The sequence below is a fragment of the Peromyscus leucopus genome, chromosome 6, assembly GCF_004664715.2.
Source record: "Peromyscus leucopus breed LL Stock chromosome 6, UCI_PerLeu_2.1, whole genome shotgun sequence".
In the NCBI taxonomy this organism is placed as follows: Eukaryota; Metazoa; Chordata; class Mammalia; order Rodentia; family Cricetidae; genus Peromyscus; species Peromyscus leucopus.
The window spans coordinates 128,111,369-128,136,565 of NC_051068.1; the positions used below are offsets into that span (position 1 = coordinate 128,111,369).

Genomic DNA, 25,197 nt, shown 5'->3' on the forward strand with positions numbered 1-25,197 from the left:
TATCTCTATATATGCTCCTAGTAGCGCGTGATTCACGTCTTCATTCTGGTGCTGAAGTGGCTTATTCTGAATCTCTGGTTCTCTGTTCCTCAAGAAGGAAGTGCATCTGCGCTTCCTACGGAACAGCTGAGAATTATAGGCTCATCTACCAGTCACTGCTTCTTCACAAACTCAGAGTCTCCTAATCAGGCTACAGGAATTATGGGGAAATGCTGTTTTCTCATGCTGAATGAATCCATTCCAACTGAGCATTTTGAAACACCAAACCTAGAGCATACAGGTAAGAAATGGATTTTCATGGAAGAGCAGTAAGGGAAGAATTTGACTGGCTGAGCCTCCTGGCCCACATCCCACTGTGCAGAAGCGCCATATATGGCATATGCTTCTTGGAGTACTCACCCAGGTCGTATGAAGAAGGACACAGGTATATAGGACACAGCTCAATGAGACAATCTCAGTTCTTACAACAGTATGGTACGCACATCCTTCCATAGGAGCTTCAGATCCTCAAAGTATAGCAGCTTATGCGAATTTCTCCAAGTATCTTCTCAGGAAGCCACTTTCTTCTGTGCTAAAGAGCATCATTTTAAAATATGGTATTTTCAACTCAGCAAGCTTGATTTTCATGAGCAAACAATTATTTGTCCCAAACATGGCCTGCCATTCATTGATCTCTTGCCAAAAAAATAAATATATAAGATGCTTTACCAAACTGCAGAGTGGCCACAGGTCTAACAGGCAATTTACACATATTGAGAGATATTTCCAATTAGAAAATAACAGATAAGCTTGCATAGAGACAATCTACATTCCTGAACATTATCTAAACAATGTTTAGTCTGGTGTTAGCACTAAAATCTGTAAAACTTCCTCTATACAAAACAAACAAATAGCAACAAAAAGCACAATGTCTCTCTTTTTATCTCTAGACTATTTTCATAATAGTTTTTCAATATGCTAGGTCTCTCTACCTAATAATATTGAGGAACATATCAAGACTATTTCCCTGTAATATGAATTAGGAATCTCTGAGTGGAGTGCCAATGCCATTGCATTTTTATGTGTTGTCCCATGATTCTGCCTTTAGTGTTCAAACTGGGTATTTAATGAGCCCCTGTAAATATTTCTTATTAATTAAATAATTATGGGGAGGGCTGGAATTGGGTCAGAGGTTAAGAGCACTGGCTGCTATTCCAAGAGACCCTGGTTCAATTTCCAGCATGCACATGGCAGTGTATAATTCTCTATAACTCAGGTTCCAGGAGATCTGACACCTTCACACAGACCTACATGTAGGCAAAACACCAATACACATAAAATTTGAAAAAGAAGTTATTTAAAAATAAATAAGTAAATATAGAATAAATGTACTGAGATTTCTAAGTCACTCAAAAACCCAGTGAACTTGTTATCCTAGCATCATTTAATATTTAATATTCAGCATACATTATGCATTACATAAACTAGCCTGTGTTTTTGCTTGACCTATGAGTAGGCATGGGAGGGTCCTTCTGATGGTGGCATGGGAGGGTTCTTCTGTGGGTCTTTGTTGAAATGTGATGGTCTTGATGATGTGCGTCTAAGTCCCTTGCTGTGTGATGTATGGTTATACCCACTTAATTTCTGAAGTGAGTGCCAGTAAAGTCTCATGGTTACTAAGGGCAGCAGACCACGGAAGTAAAATATTAGGCTGGTGAGAGAACCAGGCATTGTGAGAAACACATTTGATCATAACAACCCGAGAAATCCTCCATGTTTGCTTGAGGCCGCCCTCCATGTTCAAGTCTTTGGCTGTGTCGTCTCTGCAGCTGACTACCGTTTGTTCTGTAGAGTGGCTCCATCTCAGCCTATGGATCTCTGAGTGACACCAGCTTATTATGTGATATTGAGAGCACTAACCTTCAGCACTACCTGGTGTCCCTGGTGTCATTTCTCATTTGGTTGTCGGTACAGGATTTATCTGTCATGTGGTCTGAGGACAAAAGCACGGTGCACCATCAAATGTGTGATATAAACACTCAGGAAAAATAAGAAACTTAGGAATTATCTACATGGAAGTGAATTGTGTACACCAAGGAGGAATATTGGCAAGCACATTCTCAGAATAGAGTCACCATTTCTCTATATTTTTGTTTTATTGGGAATTTATCAAGCTAGGCTTGTTAGTTACTGAGAAATGTGATTATTTATTTTATAAACTATTAATTTTTCTGTTAATTATCATGCACATCTGTCACTTCTGCAACTGGCCTGTCTTCCAAATTAATTCAAAGGAAAATATGTTCATATTCTTCAAAAGTAAAAATTTAAGTTTCTCTTTCCCGTGGAGTTCTGCTGTATATAAAATGTGGATGTAGCCTTCCTGTGAGTGACGTGGGGGAGGAGTTGGCAGCGGAGGATAATGGTTGAACTCTTTACTTTTTCCTGACTACATGCTGTGATGAAGAACCCTACACACACGTGGCCTTCCCCTGCCATCGTCATACATTTCTACAGGGTTGTGGCACTCGTTTGAACTGTTTGAGTGTTATATCAGTTATCCATCACTGCTTTGTCATACGTGCATCTCCCACAGCAATCGGCCACTCTCTGTACTTGTGTTTTTGTTATACCCTGTTACACCAGTGAAGAAATTTGTGTTTCTTCCTCAGCTCTGAACATTTTCCAAGTTTATCTGGATTTCCTGAAAGAGAAACAAATGGAACCAATTATTTCAAGACCTGCATTAATAACCCAGCTGGCTGAGCCTTGATTTAGCCTACAGAATATAAAGTTATAATAAAAATCACTTGCATGGTCTCTGCTAGCATGATCACATTAAACATTATGAAGGGTCCTATTTATTCAATTCTTTGTTTATTTATTTGTGTGTACACATATGTACACAGGCACATGGATGCCATTATGTGTGGTTATGTGCATGCTGCAGCATGCATATGGAAGTCAGAGGACAACTTTCAGAAGTTAACTTTCTCTTTCCACCATCTAGGTCCCAGGGGTTGAACTCAAATTGTCAGGCTTGGGGCGACCATCTTTGCCTGTTGAACCATCTTGCCAGCCCACCATGTAGATTTTAAAGCCTGTTCGTTTCCATGTTCTTTACACATGTCCAGCTGTGTTTCTAGTTTTCAAACCATATGTCACTTTTACCTGCGTTAATTTCTGCTTCTTCTACCACAGTGCGGAATGTCAGACTGAGAATCTACAATCTGCATCAGGTGGTACCCCTGGCAGGAACTTTTGACTTTCCCTCCCATGTGACTGAGGCAGGACTGACTTTCAGCATGCTATAAAAGATGCCTTTGTTCCACATGAAGTTTAGCCTTGAGATCTTGTTTTCACAAAAGAACCACTTGATTATTTTATGTAAGTTAGAAACAATTGGGTATTTATAATTTGTAAAATGCTTTATATATACACATATGGATGAGGAGATGGCTCAGTCTGTAAATTGTTTGACTACGCAGAACACATGAAGAAAAGCTGGGTATGGTAGTGGCACCTGTAATGCCTGTGCTGGAAATCAGGAGACAAGCAGAGCTCACATTTAGAAATCCAAACAGGGGATTCACAATTGGATTTCAGTTTCTGAAGAACTAGAAATGTGGTCCAGCAGGCACATGGCAGAAACAGGAATAAGAGATCGAGAGGAGGAAATAGGGCTTATTCTGATATTTTAGCCATACTATCTAAGAAATTTTCATCTATAAACATGGTGTATATGTATGTATGTGTGCATGCTTACGTTCGTGTGAGTGTGTGCTTATGTATATGTGTGTTCATGCATGTGTGTGAGTGTGTGTGTGTGTGTGTGTGTGTGTGTGTGTGTGTGTGTGTGTGTGCATGTATGTGGAGGCAAGAGGACAGCCTGTGTGGCATCTTTGAGAACACCTCCCACTGTGTTTTTTGAGTCTGAGTTTCTCACCAGAACCTGGGATACCTGGTTTGTCTATGGCCGGTCCCGGAGCCTCCCCAGTTCTGGGACTGCAAGTAGCCACCACACATGCAGCTTTTTAACATGTGTTTTAGGATCAAGCTCAGTCTTCATGCTCATGCAGCAAGCATTTTACTACTGAGCTGTTTCTCCAGCCCTGTATACACATAAAATCTAAATTATGGCATTAGAGAATATGTATTAATAAGGTAATAATTGAATAAATTTACTTCAACTTATAGCTGTCATTCAAATAAGTTGTTTCTGACAGGCTGCAAGGAGTAACTGGCCTGGGTATAATGAGAAGTGTTCATTTTGAAATTAAAAATACCCAGCACACAAGCACACATACATAGGCCTGGAACATTATTCTTACTTTCTAACACTCCAACGTTTGGGTGGCTGAGATTGAGTCCTGGCTTTGGATGGTGTCATATTAGCGTTCTGTGTAGTGCTGTGCATGGCTATTGAATTAATATGTTGACAAATGCAATACCTTGTTCTCAGAAGGACATTTTTATCATGTTACATATACATGAACCTTCCATTTCCATACTGCCATGACCTTTTACTCCATAAATATATTAATTTTTTTTCTTTTCTCTCCCTGCTACTTGATAAAGATTACTATCCTGATACACTCTTCAGAATATATTGAGCTGAACTTAAGACATTTCCCAAATGCAAGTTTCCAAATTCTCCCTAATTTATTATGTTGGATTCTGTTATAACATTGAATATTTACTCATTTCAGGTGAATTTTTATATTATAGCACAGAATATTACATGTAAAATTTCAATCAACTGGGGCTTACATCTGAAACCTTGAGCACAAAGAGGGGCAGACTGTGGGTAGAGCAAGGCTTGAATCTCTCAAAGCCAACCCCCAGTGACACACTTCCTCCACAAGGCCACAGCTCCTACCCTTCCCCAAAGAACACCACCAACAGGGACTAAATGTTGAAATACATGAGTCTATGGGTGACATTCTCATTCAAACCATCGTATTGTGTTTGTATCATTCCCTCCCCTTACCCCACCAATTCCTTCACACACTCTCCTGTTCATTACCTCTTCTTTATTGTTGTTACACTCACACACGCACACACACACACACACACACAAATCTAAATATTCAGATAACAAGTCACAAAACTATTTAATTGCAATATAGTACATATATGTGTATTCATACCTTTATAAATTACATAAATTTCTCCAAGAAGTACCAAGGTGGCAGGACTATTAACTGCATACCATTTGAGAAGTCGGTTCAGAGAGGAAAATATTTGCACAGCCTTCAGACAGCAGCCCTAACCCTCTGCACTAGGCTGCAGGGTCACCTCACTGCTACAGCGCATTAACCAGTCTCAAACCAGCAGAATGAAGGTTCTTGGTGCTTTTTATTCTCCGTATTAGGCAGAGTGACTCTGGATAGCCTCAGTGCCAGCTGCCTCCTGGTAGTGCACCCTGCTCAATAAATGGATTATCTAAGTCTGCTCCTGCATTTAGATTGTGGGTGAACACTCAGAAACATTAAAGGAAGGACCCCTACATGCAGGCCACTCAGAATGATGGCTATCATCATTGTGCTGGATGTATCAGGGAGAAAAGTGAGCTGTTTACAGTCCATTACACATGAGATGTTCTTATTATGTTAACAATTTAAAATGAGTATGCACATGGAAGAATGTTTTGTTCACATAATTTTAAGAATATATGCAAGTAATAGTAAACAATTCATTGAAAGGACACTGAAAGTTTTAACTGATGACTATGCTTACATAATTTCTTCTTATCATGAGCATTCACCATTTCCAAAGATTTTAAAATGTATGTGCATATGTGCATGTCTACATCAACACACAAGTGTCCATGGAGGCAGAAAATTCCTTAAAGGTCGGGAGTTGCCCAACTCAGTGCTAGGAAAAGAACTCAGGTCTTCTGCAAGAACAGCATGTACTACAGGCTACCGACCATCTCCCCAGCCCCAGGCATTCCTTTTTTAACCAGACCCTCAATAGGCTACTTTGTGGTGAGTCTTATTTAAGCTGTGTATGATTCTCATGTCCCTTCAGGACTGGGATTAGTGATGTAACATTTTAAAAGTGAGAGAATGTAAAAGACAGACTTAGAAAAAGTACGTGGGAAATCTGGAAAGAGCAGACTAAAAATCAAGACTTTTTAACAGTGGATCCTTTGAGAAAAATACATAGGAGCCACTTTTATTCTCCTAAATTAGCATCTGTAAATGCAATAATCAGATCTGATTTAACATATCATTATCCAAGAGATAGGTGCAACTTAATTTCTAAAGGACTTTTAAGTATATTGAATGGAGCCAACCAGGGCAGATTTTCATTATAATGTGGTATCATTATATCCATGATTGCAGGCTAATTCCCCACTTATACAGCCTGACCACTGACCAGGCTAGATCAAGAGGGTTTAATTTCCTTTGTAAATGTTCATTCCTGCTCATTTTACTTGAGAGAATGTAAAATGGTAGTTTAATAAGGGAAGAAATCATTTTAAGGAGAGAATATGTAAAGGCAACCTCTGTGGATTCCCATCATACTGATTATATACTTCCCCCCACAAAAAAACCCAACATAACCATGTAAAGCTGGAGCAAAATTATGCTTTCTCATTTGTTCCTAATAGCATTTTTAAAGGATGCCCATAACCTCACTATCCTCTAGTGTTGACAAGTGAGCACTAGACTCAGACCTCAGGAAAGGTGTGGTAATGACAGATACTTCCCTCGGTCTGTCCAGACATTTGGCATCGATCACTTTCTAAGATAATTTACCCCACATTTGTGGAACTGTTGCTTTGACTTGATGAGTCAGTTTTGTTGTTTCAGTATTCATGGCTTTCTTATGAATAATAAATATATAAGCACCCCAAAGTAGAGATGGTCATGACATCAGGAGCATTATGTCAAGTTAGCCCAATGTATGGTTCCAAAAACAACAAAATGGAGCTCAGCAAGTCATATGACTTTCTAATTCATGGAATGATAATTGGCAAAATAAGATTTCAATCTGGATTTTTGGAACTCAAACTTCTGCTATTCACTACAGTTTATTAGGAGGGGAGTTGTAGTTTAGTGAAAATTTTTGTGGACATCATCTCATTAAGTCACAACTATTTAAGGTACTTGTTAATAGTGACATTTTTTGCAGAAGTATTGAATTAAAAATTGACTAATTGGGGGCTGGTAATGTGTTTCAGTGGTTAAGGCACCAACAGCCAAACCTACAGACCCACGTTTAGTCCCTGGGATCCACATGGTGGGAGAAAAACAATGAAGGGCACTGTGTAAGTATAGGGATTGGAAAAAAAGTTTAAAATCTGTTGTAGATTCACTTAGAGGTGTGTCTGATGGATCCACTCATGGTGTCCCTTTTAGCAACAGATTTTATACATTCCCAGTACCCAGAAGGCAGCTCACAGCCACCTGTAACTCCAGGGGATCCAGCACCCTTTCCTGGCCTCTGCAGGCTTCCTGCATGCATATGGTGCACAGGCATACACTCAGGTGCGTACGCGCGCACGTGCGCGCACACACACACACATACATATTAAAAATAATCACAAAACTAAATGGTCACTTTAGTTTATTTAGACCTAACATAGATCAGACTAAAGAAAAACATAAAACTCTATCTAGTGCCTTCTTACCTAATGGTTGTATTAAAATAATTTATCATTCTTTTTAAAAAGATACTTTTTTCCAGTAAAGAAGATTGCCAAAGAAAGAGGAGGTTTGGGGAAGGAAAGTATTTAGAATTTAGATTTATTGACATTTGTAATTTATTAAGAATTAACCAGAATTAAGAACAAGTGCTGTGTAACACGACAGACTTTTCTTGAAGCGATATAGGACAAAAACAGTGAGTGTGATGTTCAGACTTTGCTTGTGACTTGAGAGCCCATCTCTAGGGCTCTGGAACTGAAGAGGATCTTAGTTGCAAGCACAGACTGGAGACCAACATGTTATCAATAATAACAGAGGAGAGAGTTTTGTCATTTTTATTGACATAATGGAACTGATTTTTATTGACAAAAATAACAGTATTGTGGCAATGCCAGTTGAGAGTTAGTTCAAGAGTGGAGGTCAAGGATGGTCTCACACAGATAGCAGCCTCTCATCCAAGAGTCTGCATCTAAAGCATAAAGGGAACTTGTCAGCTGAGAGCAGCCCTGAGGAAAAGGCCGTGCTGGAAGAACTCAAGTTCCTGATGTTTCTGCTCATCCAGATGCTGGGAATGGTGACTTAGGGTGATGCTCAGGTCACCACCATGGGAGTGTCAGGAACTCAAGTCTCTCCTTATTTCTTCTCATTTACCTCTTTCTTTTTATCTAGACTCTTTTAGGGAAATCAAAATTTTTATTTCCGTGTATACATTATTTCCATCTAGACATTGGGCATAAATAGCAAATGTCTGGCTAACATACAAACTCATAAGAGATGAGAAAATGGAAGACCTGTGTGTTAGTTATCTTTCTCATAGCTGTGACAAATTATGTGACATAAAACTCCTGGAAGAAGGAAGGGCTTGGCTCAACTTCCGGCAAGCATGATGGCACGAGAGGGTGGAAGCCGGTCACAATCATCCTTTGTCAGGGTGCAGAGAGTGAATAGGAAGTGAGCTGGATTATAAAATCTCAAGCCCCACCCCAGGGGTCCACTTCTCCAGGAATGGTTCCACGGTCTTCTAAAACATCTTATCCTCTGGGGAGCAGTGTTCAAACACGCAAGTCTACAGCAGCTGTTTCACATCATGCCACAGCACTGTGGTTACTAAAAAGCGTGGTGGCCCAAACAAAGGGGGATGTAGGAGAGAGGAATGTGCAAGCATTGTACCCATCTCACAATTTCATTTTTAAAATGTCCTGATTGTGTATGCTATGTGGATGTGGGGGGATAGAGACTTTCTAGAAAGGTCTTCCATGACCTACACTAATTACACATACTTCTGTAGAAATGCTGTTCCTACAGCACAATAAGCAAGGAGAACTTCAAAGAGGAATCTAAAACAGACATTAAAGGATCAGGGAAACTCTAAAGTGTGGTAACTAGTATGTGGATGTTTCAGGGAAATCCATCATTAATGGCTCAAGTGTGGTAATTATGCAAAACTGAGTTGCCTGTTATATAAAGGTCATTGTGAAAGGTTCTAAGGTAAAATGGATCAGAAGTAAATAGAAGTCAGGTCATAAAATATCGTCAACTCCAGGACAATGCCCTTGAATTTGATTCTCTGTGCTATGAGGAGTTGTTTGATGGATAGCAGGAACTGTGCAACCAAAGTAGAATTTCAGGATAATTAATCAGTGGGCAGAATGGTGGTGAGAGGAACTGTTATGAAAACTGTATCTTATTTGTGAATTTTCCCCTTGAGCTCAGCAGAGCCAGACATACCATTTTGTTTACATGAAAGGATTTGCCAGAAATATTTTATTCACATGGACGTTTGATCCATGCTAAATAATTTTGTATTAACAATGAGATAAGTAGATATGTTCAATTGGTTTCAAACCCAATTAACATTTTCAATGTGATTACTGTTTGAGCATAATTATTTAGAACAGTTTTAACCACATACAGTGACAATATATTAGTATTCTCAGTCTCTTCTAAGTCTCTTTTAAAGTATATAGTTTATTCTGCTCAGCTGCCGAGGCACAAGCACTTCCTGGTTATATGTCGCTCATATACAGCTATTATATTAGATCATAGAATCGGGGGCTGGTGGCATGGCTTAGCGAGCACAAGTGCCTGCTGCCAAGCCTGGCAAGGAGAGGGAGAGAGGGATGCAGGGACACATGTATTACAGACTCTGTACTTGTGTTTAAAGCTTTTCCTTCTTCTCTTCTTCTTTCTCCTCTCTCTCTCTCTCTCTCTCTCTCTCTCTCTCTCTCTCTCTCTCTCTCTCTCTCTCTCTCTCACACACACACACACACACACACACACACACACACACAGTTTATCCCACCAGGTGAGAATAAGATGACTACCACAATTTTTGAACCAAATTTGCAACAAGTAATAAAAAACTGGCTAGGAAGATGGATACTGGCCAGGTCCAGGTCCATACTGAGGATTCCCAGAAAATGGCATCGAATTATGATAGTTAAATGCTTATAAAGGCAAAACTGAAAAGGCTATGTATTTCCTCCCTTTGTCCAGTGGAGGCAAGCATACATCCTGATATACTTTTTACATTTATACTTCCTGCCTACATGTGATCAAGCACATCCTGTGCAGTTGGGGCAACCAACCTTTGTTTGAGGAGTGGAATGTGGGTTGTTACTTACATGAGCAATAGCCCCAGCATTGTGGAAGTGATCTGTTACAGGCTAGATGCATTTTTGTTTTATACATCTCTCTTTTTTTTTTTTTTTTTTTTTTTGTTTTTTGTTTTTTTTTTTTTTTTTGAGACAGGGTTTCTCTGTGTAGTTTTGGTGCCTGTCCTGGATCTTGCTTTGTAGACCAGGCTGGCCTTGAATTCATAGAGATCCACCTGGCTCTGCCTCCCGAGTGCTGAGATTAAAGAAGTGCACCACCACTGCCCAGCATTTTATACATCTCTTAAGTACATTAATTTAAACTGAAAACATAATTTTAGCCCTCATAACACACAAACACCACACACACACACACACACACACACACACACACACACACACACAAACACAGATTACCACACAGTACATGGAATTGAACCAAGGGGCTCACCCTTACAACACCACTGATTTACCACTGAGTTTTATTCCCAAGTTTATTTTACATTTTATCATAAATCCTTACACTAATTTGCATTAATTAATAAAACAAGCAATAACGCACAATTTGGCTCAGTTCTTTTTCATGGATCATGAGCTAAGACTTTGCCTTGGGGTTATGTCAGTGCTTATGAAACCAGGTTTTAGAGTTAAGCTGACCTGGTGGAGCACACGGGATGGCAGGCAGCTCACCTGCATTAGTCCTCATGCAGTGACTGCCCCACTTACTCCTCTCTCCAGCCAGAGTCTCTAAATGAAGCATACTGGACAAGATGAGAGTGTAACTGGAGTGTATGCTGGGTACAGTCACCCCATTGACTAATTCTAGATTGACCTCGGATGCTGAGTTTGAAGTCTAGGAAGGAAGGGGGTACCTTTGTATTATTTATTTCTTTTACAGACCTCATGAATATTCTCCTATTGTGTGATGTGAGTATTCCTGTAAGGAGGAAACATCATTTCAATTCGCATATCTACATGAAAGAATAATTCAAAGTGATGCTTGCTGGTCTCCATGGACTCCCTCTGGGGAAGACTGGTCATATTCAGCTGTTGAGCATTGGCAAACACCTAGGCTCTAGTAAGAATTCCAGTATGCCAGAATGAGAATCAGAGTCCTCATCTTCAGGTTCAACTTTTGAGCTACTTTATAACAGGTTGTGTCGATGTGAGTTCTCCTTCCCTATAGCCATACCTTAGACTGCCTGCTTTTATGTGACCATTAAGTAAAAAAAATCAGAATTGTATGTGAGTAATCTGACATCTCTAACGTTCACCCTTACTTATGAATTTATTCCATCGTTTACTATTATTATGTCTGAGAAGACTTAGATTTACACTAGAGAGCCTGCTATGAGACCCTAGTTCTTTCTCCAACACATTGGTTCACTGGGAAACACTAATGAAAAGAACTGAATGGATCTGCTCCAGTGCTGCCTCCACATATTTATTCACAGTGAGTGACTCAGGCTCAGTGTTTTTTTGCACAGACCCCACACCATACCTGATATGCCCACAGTTGATGGATCCAGGTGGCAGGTTCTGTGAAAAATAATTTCATACCCTCAGCCATAATGGGACCTGAGGAACCTTAGCAAGTTGTACATGATGGTCAGTATGGTTGCTGATATGCCTCTGGAATGTTCCGACAGACAGGATACTGATAATTTCATTTGTTAATTCTTTGAGGGAATTGAACACAGAAGTGTAGTTGCAAATGTCTGAAATTTGTTCTTTCAATGCTAAAGCTGAAGCCAGACCTCCACACTATCACTGATGACTGTCCCTTGGAGAAGATGCAGGATGAATCCTGCCTGCAGCATCTTAGATTTCAGGTAAACAGGCAAGCAGCTTGCATATCCATGTGAATGCACATGTGTAGACATGTCTATTCTTCAGGGACTATAGAACTTCTGTCCAGGCTTCATGGAGTCTGAGATCTGTTACCTTAAAAAGACCTGGAGCCCAGGGTCAGAGGTACTTCTGTACCTGACTAGAGGTACATCTGTAGGTGGAAAGGGATGTTGAAGATATCAAAGTTTACCTCCCATGCTGACCTGTCTTCTCCTGTTTTTTTGTGCACTGTCTTCATGGCATTCATGAACTGACCTCACCCATGGAAGAGTACAGTTTCATTCCTAGAATCTTTTATGTAGTTGTTACTCAGGACAGTGAGTTTTTTGGTGATATGAAAGTAGGTAGGGTTCCTTACACATTGTCCTCTTCTCTTCTGGACAGTGGTTAAAAAGAAAAAAAAAACACCAGTCATTCAGATTCCTTTATACTCCAATTCAGGTTCCTGTTCTAGCTCTACCCAATTTGTTTCTTTGTGCTATTAATTCTCTTGAGAGGCATGTGTTCTTTTGTAAAATTTGGCAACAACAGTAACTTTATAAAGTACTTTTGTATATTTGAATACTGTCTAGAGAATTACTAAGTACATTTTATAAAATAAATGGTAGAGAAATTGATGGTAATCTTTATTCAGTCATCATGTGTGATGGACAGGTACCAGACTGAAGCTTTTTTATTATTATTAGAATTATTAGAATTGGTTTATAATTGCACTATGTACAAAAATGTGCTGATATAGGCTTTGTTTTTAACATCTTGATTCCTCCAGTTGCCTGGCTGTGGACACCTGCAATTCTGGCACTGCAGGGTAGAGACAGGTGGATTTAAAGAACTGGCTTGAAAAGCAGCCCAGCCAAAATGCAGCACTTCTCCTTCAGAAAGATCCCGTGGTATCAAATGGTTTCCTGCCTCTATATACCTAAACTAAGATAAAGGAGAATAAAACATTCCTTAACTGTATTTTGATAACAAAATATCAATTAGAATATAAAGAACTTTAGTACAAATAATATAAGGTGTGGAAGACAAACTGTTAACAAAAAAATTTAACATGAAAGTCTCAAGAATCAAATGATACTTGTCAACTCAACAGAAGGCAAACAGGACTTTTGAAATGTGTGATTTCAAATACTACAAACCATACAGATCATTTCAGCAGCTGGTTTTATTTGTAAATAATACCTGTTGTATCAACTAACACACCAGAGGAAGCAAACTTAGAAACATTAGAATGCAAGGAGATCACCCCAGGTTGGGAAGCTATTAAAACCTTATATTGTACACAAGTCTACTCTTTTTTTAAAAAGACGAGGCTTGATAAGTGATGATAGCAAGTCTTGCTGTTGCTGCCCCTGCTTCCATACTCTCCCTGGAAGTCTACCTTCTAACTCTGTCACCTGTCCACTGGGAGTGCTCTGGGTAGCTGAACAAAAAGAATCCTTCATGGCTGATGCCATCAATCTCCTGGCTTTTCTGCTGCAGAAGGCACTGAGGAGCAGGGTGCCTTCTTAAAACTTGGATTTTATGTTGAAATACTTTTCCTGTTCTCAACATAAAATATGCTGAATCTTCAAGTTTCTGTTTGTAAAGCTTCTAATATGCAACCACACTGTGCTAATGTCTATGCGTGGCAATCCCATGTATTCCTCTTTACTGAAGACTGAATCCATAATTGCTAGATGGCAGTTTCCTTTGGTGATGCCACACATATCTCACAGTGGATGCTTTAGAAGAAAGCCATTGTCTGTGCCTGGTACCCACCCCACTGGCGTATGCTGACTAAAGGAGCACTGGTGTCTTCTGCATTTTTACACATGGTTCATTGGAAAGACCTCCACATGCTTTCAGGACTAACCATTGGAATATTGACTATGCCTTTCTAACTTTAGCTTCTTTTAATTGTATTGTTTTTGACAAAGTGATCCAAGCTGTCATGAGTACTGACAGAAATGATCACATTTCTTCTAAGTCAATTGTTTTTAAAATCCTAATTTCATAGTAGACTATATGTGGACCTGTGTAAATTATACTGTTTCAATGAGGTGTTCTTATGATACATTTATGCCTATATGTTTCCTTATTCTGTGACTTCCTGGCTTTTCTGGGATAATTTCAACTTCATCAAATAGGAATTTAAGTAACTTGTTGGTAAAAATAATAATACAATAGATGGATGGATGCCTGAATGAATGATGAATGGATGCATTCATAGGTAGATAGGTGGGTAGATGAATGAATGCATGCATGATGCATGAGTGGTTCAGTAGATGGAGGATGAATGAATAATGATTGATGGATGACTGGATAGATGGATGTATGTGTGAGTAGGTGGATTGATGACTGAATGGATAGGTGTAGCCATGAATATATGTATGGGGTGGGTGGGTAGATGAATGGATGGCTGGTCAGGTGGGTGAAGAAAACATCTACAACATGAATATTTTGTGGTTCTCCTATACTGGAGAAGTTCCTTATAGCTCTGGAGACTTCTTTTCTTTAAGCATAGAAAACAGACAATAATATTACATTTAATGATTTTATAAAATTTAAATTTCATTTAGTTTACTGTCCCATTTCTGGATATACTTTTTAAAAACTGTCTTCATAAATGCTTTTCAAGACTGTCTCTTATCTATTATGAAAACATCGTCATTGCCTTCTGAAAGTATTTTAAGCCTGACATGTGCGCTCATCCAGCTTTCACCCCCAGAAGTGTTTTGGACACTGGTTCCTTTCCCCTCCCTCACAGTCCTGTGCAGTCATAATGCAATCACACAACTACCCTTCCTACCCCATTCCTCTGTGCTCCTGTCGGTCCCTCACTCTTACACACACACATCTGTATTTCTGGAAGTGATTCCTACCTACAATAAGCCACCTCACATGGTTCATTCTTTAGTGAGTTTTTCTGCATTCTGTTGCCATGACAAATGAGCTATCTTCCTGGTGCTCATCAACCATGGAACACCTTAGGATATTTCTTTTATCATGGTGGTCATATGGGATATTTTGGTTAGGCTCTTTTAAGATTGCCAGTATATTGGAAATAAAGTGTGTTCTTATTTCTTTTAATTTTCTGGTTTCTTCTCATAGAGCTCAAAGGGAAAGTACGTGAGGGAATTGAAGTGGGAATGGATTCAGAGAGCAATTTCATTCATTTTGAAATATGTTTTTTTCTTTGTGAGATTAGAAAAGCACATCTGATTTACCCCGTTTTCTCTGTTTAAATATAAAAATGGAGTTTGACAATCTCTGCACACAGATCCTCACTGTAATGACCAACCCATCTTGCCACAGCCACACAGCATCTGCTAGATAATGATGACTTTCGGCCATTGCTAAAGATGGCAAGCAAATGTTTCCCATTATGTGTAAGACAATTTGGCATTTGGCAAAATCAAAAGTATAGTCTGCCAAAATCCATTTCCTTTAATTATTGGACTAGTGTGGATTTAAAATGAAAATTTCATCCATCCATTTACTTATAACTCAATAAAATGCCTCTTTAAAATATATTAGCTGTCCATAAAGTCTATATTTTATAACCTATCCCTCCCCTCCTTTGAACTTGATACACAAAAAGAAGGTAGGACTTGAAAGAATTGGACACAGCTGATCAGAAATCCTGAACATATAGAGATTATTAACTAATGATTTAATGGGGAAAAAGGAGAAGAAAATACAATTGTTTCTTCCAAGAGCTCATAATTACAGAGGCCAATTAGAGACAGAAAAAAGATGAATGTGTCTAAACAGTTTGGCATCCATGGAGCCCTTTGAATTAGAACAAAATCATGAATGAAGGAGCCCAGGAGACAAGGAAAAGCAAGAAACAATAGACCTGCATGCTTGGTATCGATCGTAGAAACCATCATGGGTGTAGTAACAGAGTCGGAATGTGGCTGTATTCCTAACATGATTTCACACCGCAGTTTGTGCTTAACCAACTTGCCAGGCTGCTCAAAATAACACACTGTGAAAGATAAGAAAAGTGGATATAATACATTTCGATTTTCATAAAGGATTCTGACAGCTTCCCAGGAGAGATTAATGACCGAGGTAGAGAATTGTTGAGAATATAGTATGGGACCCTTTACATGGGAAACCAGCTCAACAATAAAACAGCATTTGTGGATGAGAATGTTTCAAAGGAAAAAAGAATTTCAATTTAAGTAATGATGTTTTGTGGTTTTTATTTTTAAAAAGCCTACCGTTTCCATTGTTCTTCCCTGACTTATCATTTATTTGCCATTTTACAGTTAATTACATTCCTCCAATGTGTGTTATACTAACTATAAATTATGCTGAAAGTGGTTATCAGTCTGTTTAGCAAGGAAAGAGGGTGAACATGAAGACATTGAGTGACAAACTTACTTTTTCTCATGAATAACTGAATTTTGACCCCTGAGGTGGGATTCTTGAGGGACACAACTATAAGACTATTCTATCAAGGTGCAGTTTTTTGAGGTCATAACAATATGTTTTAAGGGAAAACAATAAAAATATCACATTGCCTGAATCAAATATAAATCCAAATAGATGAGTTTTAGTAGCTGGAGCATGGGCAGTTACAGTTCAGACTGCATGACCCTCATTTGTTGTGTTTTAATTTTGAAAAATGCAACTTTCAACACAAGCTTAACTCAGAATGGTATGAATAGAGGGTTACCGTGTTTTCCATTCGCAGTGTCGCTGGGCACAGCTTTGGTCTGTGGGTAGACATCATGGCAATTCCCACGCATGGCTCTTTAACTACCTGTGTAGGCAGAAACTAAACCCTAAAAGGAGGAAGTCTAGAGGCAAATATACAGACAGAAAAATGTAGAAAAAGAAACTAGTGTGCCCTGAATGCCAAATGCTCTTAGGCGTGGGCACCTTGCCAACCACTGCAGGGGAAGAGGCAAAGGGTAGGTTTGACCCTAAATTGCACAGCCCGCCTGGAAATCCACCTGTGAGTGGCAACTCATGCTCCCACATGTTATTCAGAGTCACTTTTCATAAAACCTCTGGAGCAGGAAGAGTCAAGTCTCAGATTCTGGTGCCAGAAAAACAGGTTGACATGTAGCAGAGACTACTTGAGATACTGGCAGTGCGAGAGTCAATATCGGTGGCACACGCCTTTAATCATAACACTGCAGAGGCAGAGGCAGGCAGATCTGTGTGAGTTCCAAGCCAGCCTGGTCTACAGAGAGAGTTCCGGGACAGGCTCCAAAGCTACACAGAGAAACCAGTCTCAAAAAACAAAACAAACAAACAAAAAAGAGTAAGAACAATAAGATAGTAAGTACCCTAGACTGTGAGGCATTTTACTATGGATAATTTTAGCAAGAATCCATTTGGAGATTCAATGGGATCTTCAGCTGGTAGAGTAGCTCCCTTGATGCAATGGGCACCAACCACAGAGTTGTTACTTCATTGCTTTTAGGAGGTAGAAGGTGTGAGAAGTTATCATGACACGTTTACCCATAGCCAGAGATTTATTAAAAGCAGGTTTCCTCCTAGTTTCCAAATAACAAATGTAAAATCCAGGAAGATTTGATTCTGAGTCCTTTTTTACATAAGCAAAATTTAGGGTTTTTTTTTTCCATATATCTAGATAAATGTTCTAATTAATACAAACATTATTAACTTCTTAAAGCACAAATATATTTAATAAATATTTACCATAATATATTGATTAGTCACATACTATTAATAATAAAACATTAATTTTACTTGCAATATTGTCTTATTTTTTATGATCACAGAGTTATTTTCATGCTGGCTTATGTATTTAATTTTAGAGAAGAGAAGATAGGATATCAATAGAAGATGTTAAATACCCAAAAAATTAAATTAGTAATGAATTATGTGCTAAAAATGGAAGTCATTTCAGTCTGAGGCAAAACATAAACCATCTAGCATTTCCTTTGGAAGTTAGAATTATCTATATACTTTTTAAAATAGCTGTTAAATAAACATCAAATCACTGTTATCCAGATTTCTTTGGATTCACTTAAAGTGAGAAAAAGAATTTTTTTAATTAAATTTTTTTTTATTTATTTTACATACCAATTACAGATCCCCCTCTTCCCTCCTTCTTCCCCTCCAGTCTCCCCTCCCCCAACCCACTCCCATTCCCTCCTACAAGAAGGTAAGGCCTCCCATGGGGAGTCAGCAGAGCCTGGTACATTCAATAGAGGCAGGTCCAAGCCCCTCCCGCTGCCTCAAGGCTATGTGAGGTGTCCCACAGCAAGTAGTGGACTACAAAAATCCAGCTCATGCTCCAGGAATGGATCCTGATCTTACTGCCAGGGGGCTTCTTGAGCAGATCAAGCTACACAACTGTCTTGCTTATGCAGAGGGCCTAGTCCAGTGCCATGGAGGCTCCACAGCTGGAAAAAAAAAAAGAATTTTTTAAATGGACATATTTACAGTAACATGAAGTTAGAGGTTTGAAAAAAACCAAAGCATGGGGTAAGCATTACAAATGTCACATTCATGGTTGTGCACAGCTTGCAAACGTGTGCCATGTGTCAAAGAATCAAGAGAGAAGCAGTCAACTCTTAGGCTCACCTCCAGGTATTTGGGATTCCTCTGTCCATCCCCTTTCCAGATGGAAGTTCCTAACTATAGCCTGAGGTTTAAGAAGAGTTAGATCACAAAGCCTGACATTGTACTTATGCTCATAACTCATTTTCTGACTTCATGACTCTGAGAACCTCATTTCAAATGAGAAGTCATTTATTAAATGGTATGTTATCTCTATTTTGTGAACAAAGGCTTTACAGACATTATTATTTGCCCAAAACAATTGGTTATAAACCAGGTGCTGTTTTCTTTAATGCAAGCTTTGAACTCCAGGAGGCTAAAATGGTGCCTCTGTCCATGTAGTTAGCTTAGAAGGTGGAAAGGCACCAAAAGTGCTCTCCTCGGGATTTTAAGAACAAGCAATGCTTTTAAGAGTGTGTTTAAATATAAACCAGACAGACCTGTGCCCAGTGGAAATGAGCAAATGTCCTGGTATTGAGTCTCGCTCTGTGCATGACCTCCTTTGTTCTGATCATATTTATATCATTTTTCTTTCAGTTTATAGAGTCCTGTTTGTCTTAATCTGAAGCCTAAAGTTAGGAACAGTAAGGCAGTATAACAATATTTAATTGTATTCATATACACACCTAGCTCCATCTTGACATACTTAGTCCTCATGACAATATTGTCTGGTAGAGATACTTCATAACCCCATTGCACAGGTGAGAAAACTAGGGAAGATTAGCTTCTCTATGTTAAAATATAGGAAAGATGCTTGAGCTTCAATGTTAGCAAAAGACACTATAGTTTGCCTTTGTCAAAAAATAATCTCTAATAAATTTTAAACTTGGATTTGTTTTCAACTTTTTTTTAATTTGGGAGGGAATATTATCAATTTAAAATTGTTTCTAGAAAGATGTCTGAGATAATAAAGAAAATCACATTCACTTTTTCCCATGGTTTATATGTTAAAGTATAGCTCATGTTGAATTATGGCTTATTTAATTTTCTTGAAAGGACAGATAAATATGGATTAATGACCCATTAGTTATCAGTTACAAAGCTAACTTTAATCACTTGTGCTGTGAGCCATTCTTATTTATAAAGTGAAATCTGTACTCAGAATACTTTTTCCTTGAAAAATTATAGGAGAGGATAAAGGAATTCATTTTGTTATTCAAACATCAATATTCACAGATACTGAAGAGTTCTCTTGCTGTACATGCACAGCAAGCTGCTTGTTTTATTAGCATTGTTTTTATGCAATTACAGCCCATCTAATGGTTTAGATACAAAGGTGTCTGATGGGAGTGAGAGAATCTGCTGCAAGTGATTCTTCTACTTTCGCTCCTTGCTTCGGGAGTGAGGTCCACACAGGGGGCTAGAGCGGCAGCAAGGCTGCCCTGCAACCACAACTAAATCTCAGTCCTTCTCTGGGTTTCCACCTCCCTGCCGGGCCCTGGTACCTTAAACCCTCCTGTAGGCATTGTGAATGCAGCATTCATCCCCGTTGTAGCCCGTGAGGTGGAAGTCCAATTTCTTCTGCAGGTGTCTGTCAGGAAGACAGCAGTGCAGGCGAAAATCCCCACAGAGGTTTGGAGCACCTGCCAGTTAGTGAAAAGACTGGACACTCTTCCAGATTTGAGTATCTCACATTTGAGTCCATGTGGGAGAAAGCAAGCTCGATTCACTGAATTCAAAATTTAAAATGTGGCAATGACAGGTATTTCTGACATGAGATTTGTTTAAAGCCATCAGAAGGAGGAGCTTTGAATGGGCTTCTCCCGTATGTGAGGCCTCCCCTTCTAGAAGATCACTTCCTGTGCTTGTGCACACAGATCTGAAAACTGGGGTGCTAAGACTCCCTTCTCAGGGTGTTCACAAGTGTCAAATGAAATAATATGCAAGGCTTTCTTGGTGTGTCTTCGCTCACAGTGGCCATCTACCTGATGAAATACATCCTTGTTATCAGGACAAGATGCTTTCTCTGTCACAGGTGGAAAATGAAAGGGCATGCATTTGCTCATTGGGCGTTGCCTGATTTCTTTATTCTGAGTACATGAGGCATCTCTCTCACCACTTATGCCGTTTTACTTAAGGGAAGTCAATGCTGTGTTAATTATTTGCAATTATCGGCATTATCATCATCGGCATTATCACTTTTAGATTCAGAAAAATTAAGATAAAATACATCAATATGTGTTATTGCAAAAGCATGTAGGTTAATTCTAGGTGAACATAGATTGAATATTTGGAAATTTGGTTTAATCCATAGTAAAACTTCAGTGATCCTCTAAATACTTAAAATTCTAAAATACTGTAACACAGGCTTACCTGCAAAATACCTATAAGCAGATTAAATTGTACATTTCAATGATATAGAAGATTACAAATCTATTTTCTCATTATTTTAAAAATAATTTTTTAGGGAAGATTGAGATATAAAGTTCTAAATGACATAAAATCCAGAAAAACTTACAAAATTTTATTTTTTTCATATTCACTTCTAATGTCTAATGGGAAGCAGTTTAGACATTTGGAAATTTGCTTTCTCTTATAGATGGTAGCTTTCAATCCTTTGCTCAGCCTATACTTAAAAGATTATCACAAAGAAGATCTTGAATAAAATATATAGGAGATAAATTTTCTTCTTTCACAGAACAAGAAATCAATGTTATTGGTGTTAGTATATATTTTTTCTTTCCTGATACTATAGGAAAAGCAAGCACATCACAAATGTGGTATAATTCCCATGAACAATAAGTGTGCAGATCCCATCAACAACACTAAGTATGGGACTGGAGACTTAATATGCATGTGTTGTGTTAATGGTGCTTTTATGCATCACAAATTTCAATGTGCATGCCATCTAGAAGTTACTTGCTTGATCTGTGACCACACGCCACCCAGAAGTCACTTGCTGGCTCTGTGACTATGTTACTCATTGTGAATGGGCGTAATGGTAGTGTTTGGCCAGACCTAAATACCTCAAGGACTTGTCAGGTCTTAATGAAAAAAGATACATAATATGCTTAGAAAAGTATCTGTCACTTGGTGATATCAGAGAGCAGTTGTAGAAATCTCAACATCCGCAACCAATCCTGTGATTTTATTGTCTAAGAATTGCATTCTAGATAATTTAAAGGTAAATTCTGCATAGATAGATAGAAAGATAGGCAGACAAATGTGTATAACCTTACATGAACATACATATATGTGATTTTGAAAGACATTAGGAAAAGGATGCCTAAATAGGAATGAGGTTAGAATTTATTGTATTTCATTTCCCTTTTATTTCCCTTATTCCAGTTTGGCCCAGTTGTCATAATATCAATACATTCTTTTTTCATTAATTTACTTTAGTTTTAATTAAAATATGATTGCATGTGAGAAAGGTTACATGGAGATTGTATAGGGTTCTGAAATTTTTGGTATGCCTTTGAAAATTCTCTGACACATGGACTTTGTGATAAAGACATAGGGAGATGTTTATGTGGCAGGCATTCTGTGGTACCACAAAGAGAATGATGTAGTTAACTGTATACCCGTTCATTAGAAAGTCATTTTCACATAGCTTAGATTTGAATTGGAGAGAATTGTTCCCTCTTTCTTTTATTAATTAGTGTCTTTAGTAGATGCCCTCATTAATTAACACATTATGGGGAAACTGACCTGTCTTCCCAGAGCTGGTCGGCTTTCCTACATGGGACCATGAGATGGGAAGCCTCATCGTGACACTGTGAGACAGGATTAAAGACCTAAATTGGCAAAGTTGTTCTTCAGCAGCAACAGCATTTTTCCTTAGCAGAATTTTGGAAAGTAATAAACAACATATTAAGCTAATTTCCTGTGAGCTCCCTGAGTCAGCCTTCAGGATTTGATCCCCACAGGGTTGGTATCTCCAGAAGAATATGTTAGAATTGTTACACCAGTGGGATCAGCCAGGGTTTCATACCCAGCCAGCCTGGAGATTCCTATCTTAACAGCTACAAGGAAACTTCCTGAAAGAGTTCAGAGGAAGGAAGAATTGCCTTCCTCAGCCTAGGTTTGTACAATTAACAACTGTGAGGCAAAGTGAAATATTTCAAGCTAGTTTTTGTACATTTTCCAATATCCAGATGTTTGTCACTGTGAATATGAAATATGCAGATGACTGACTGGGAATGTAAGCCTCTGTGTGGTGTCCGGTGTGGCACGAACACAGTTTGTGCTGACGAGTGTATTTTGGGGCCCTCTTTCTTCATCTCCTGACAAAGCCAGTTGTCTAGCAGGTTTTCTTTTAAACAGAAAAACATTTTCCTAGAAAAGACTTGCTGTCATATATATATATATATATATATATATATATATATATATATATATATAATTTTATTTGGATTATTTATCTATACTTCAAAGAGATCCTGAGACTACAAATAGAGAGGTAAAATGATGGGTTTTGGTCAGAGAATGAATGGGCTTTACCTCATCCCACCAACACCCTAGCGTTCTCACTTTATCAATCTGTCCTTTGCAAGAATATCCCTGAAGAATGAACCAGAGCTGTCCACAATGCCCCAGGGTATGCTACTGTGGCCCATGGTTCATTTGTTTAAGTCACAATCCATCTGTCTCTTTCTCTGCATCTGTGAAGCAAAGATAATAGAAACATCCAACTCACACATCTGATAGTGTAGTGTCTGGAACATTCTGCATAGCATCTCATGGTTTGGAAAAACTCCTCAGGTCAAACAGTGCAGTTGTGTCTTAATTCAGATTCTCAAGTATGTGATCACTTAGAGCAGTAGTTCTCAACCTGTGGGTCATGACTCCTTTGGGGTTTGCATATCAGATATCCTATATATCAGATGTTTACATTACAATTCATTACATAAGCAAAATTACAGTTATGAAGTAGCAACAAAATAATTCTATAGTTGGGGGTCACCATAATATGAGGAATTTTATTAAAGGGCCACAGCAATAGGAAGGTTGAAAACCTCTGGCTTAGACCTTTATATACTATCTGCCCACCTCTGCCCATCACTTCAAACCTTTCTCTGTTCATTCAGTCAGGTAAATAGTATGTCCAAGGAGGATGCTTGGAACAGTGATGAGTTATATAGTCAATCATTAGTTTAAATAATTTAGTGATCACGCTAGTTAAAAAAAATAATAAAACAAAAGGGAACTAGTAACAGAGAATGGTAGCGGAAGAGACTCCCTGGGAAATAAACAAACTTTGCAAACTTCCCAAGACAGGCAGTCCTGGCGGGCAGGGAACAGCCACAGAAAAACAACCAACACAGCCAACAAGGTCAGAAGTACATGGAGGACCTCACTACACAGCATGTGTTGGAGCCCCACGGGGAATCATGTTTTTCTTTAGAGTGAAATAGGAGGCCTCAACTTGACCTGGTGTGAGTGTTAAAGGTTCCCCGTGTCTTGTAGGAAGAAAGGACCTGGCTGCAGGTGTTGGGGGCAGGGATATACAGTCAGAATGATATTTCCCACTTCCTTTTCTAGGCAACTCAGGATGTGCTATGCCATTCACACTAATGAATCCTATATAGATCAGGTTTAATGGAGATTTTTATTGTGGGCTCCAGATATAAAACAAAGTAGCAGCAACATCAAAAGATTTGGTTACCTAAAGATCAGAAAAGTAAGTATTTATAACTGTCCCTCATGTGGCTGTCACTCCCATCCCACCACACCTAAAGTACTTCCACTCCTTAGTGAATTTCTTAACATATCAGGTAGCTCCTTATGTTGTAAAGGAAAATGCTTTGGTGGAGGAAGAATGCAAACAAGCTTGACTAGGAAATGTTGATATTCTCAAGGATTCCATATAATAATGCTAAAAATAACAAAATACATACGTGTGTGTGTGTGTGTGTGTGTGTGTGTGTGTGTGTGTGTGGACTTGGCCTCCTTAATGGATTTCACGCAGCCATTGCCTTAACCTTAAAGCTACAAGCATTCTATACCCACATACTGTGGCTCTAGAAAGCCCCATGCTGTGCCTAAGCCTGATTATCCCCAAATTGTAAAATTCCACATACCGTAATTTTAGTTGCTGAGGCTCTGTTACGTGTGATTGAGAAGAAAAGGGTAGAAATGCATGGAACTGATCAAAATCTGTATTTGTGTCTGATTCTTGTTTGAACAATTTCCTAAGCATGTGCCTTGAGGAGCGTTAGGTTGGAGCCAATGATAGTTACGGACGATTGCTCTTCCAACCATGGACATACAACATTATTTCCCTGTTCTCCTTGGCAAAGGTCAGTCTGTCTTTCTGTGGTGTCCTCTGTAGCACCAGAATAAGCAATGAAGTTTATGACTGGATTTGCCAGCTAATGTGGGGAGTCCCCTTGACCCCAGATGCAAGCAAAGCTTTGCCTGTCTCTAGAGAAAGGGAACTGCCCAGCAAGAGTCACCAAATCAGACTTCCATGCAAAATACCCATCCCTAATTAATTTTCTGCTTCCTTTAGAATAGACAGGTTAAGCAATCTGTCACGTTCAGTAAATAAGAAATTACTCGCAGTAACATCTGCAACATTCTAATCATCTTTCCATTTCTGAAATTTTTAAGTCTTTGATCTGCATTGCTGTGGAAAGGGC

The 25,197-nt window shown here is 38.8% G+C and overlaps 1 protein-coding gene across 3 annotated transcripts in view; it reads left to right on the top strand.

Annotated features, from left to right (window-relative positions):
• Negr1 (neuronal growth regulator 1) overlaps positions 1–25,197 on the top strand; it is a 738,499-nt gene that overhangs the window by 265,493 nt on the left and 447,809 nt on the right. The window lies entirely within an intron of this gene.